This window comes from Elephantulus edwardii, unplaced genomic scaffold (genome assembly GCF_000299155.1).
Source record: "Elephantulus edwardii isolate Elephantulus edwardi_28Jun2011 unplaced genomic scaffold, EleEdw1.0 scaffold00035, whole genome shotgun sequence".
Lineage (NCBI taxonomy): Eukaryota > Metazoa > Chordata > Mammalia > Macroscelidea > Macroscelididae > Elephantulus > Elephantulus edwardii.
Window position 1 is genome coordinate 9,899,426 of NW_006399785.1, and position 521 is coordinate 9,899,946.

Here is a 521-nt window from a genome sequence, read left to right on the forward strand (position 1 = left end):
GGTCTATGACTCAATTCTACCTATCGGCACCTCAGAAGAAAGGCCTGCAATCCATGTCTGTAAAAGAGTAGCCAATGAAAACCCTACAGGAAGCCTACAGGTCTCATCTGAGGCCTTGGGTTCACCAGGGGTTGGAATCAACTCATTGCCACCTGTTTTCTGGATTCACAGAGAAATCAACCCCAATACAGTCAGTAGGTCTTCATGTCTCCTTTCCCAAAAGTTGACTCTTTCAGCATAAAGAGGGAGCCTTAATACTCAGCCCCTCTAGCTAAACCTTGTGAACTATTTCTTCTACATTTCACTTGTCTGAGCAAATATTGAAAACATTTTCATGGATCCCAACTGTTTTATTCCTTGAGTATTTGTTTTTGCTAATTTTTTTTATTGGGAAAAACATATTGGGGGTACAAGGAGGTGAGGGTTGGGGGCAGAAGGGTGAGGGTGGGCCAGGATCCAGTTGCAGAGCTGCACAGTTTGGTCGGTGGGGGGAGCAGGTGAAGGAAATAATGAGGGTCCAG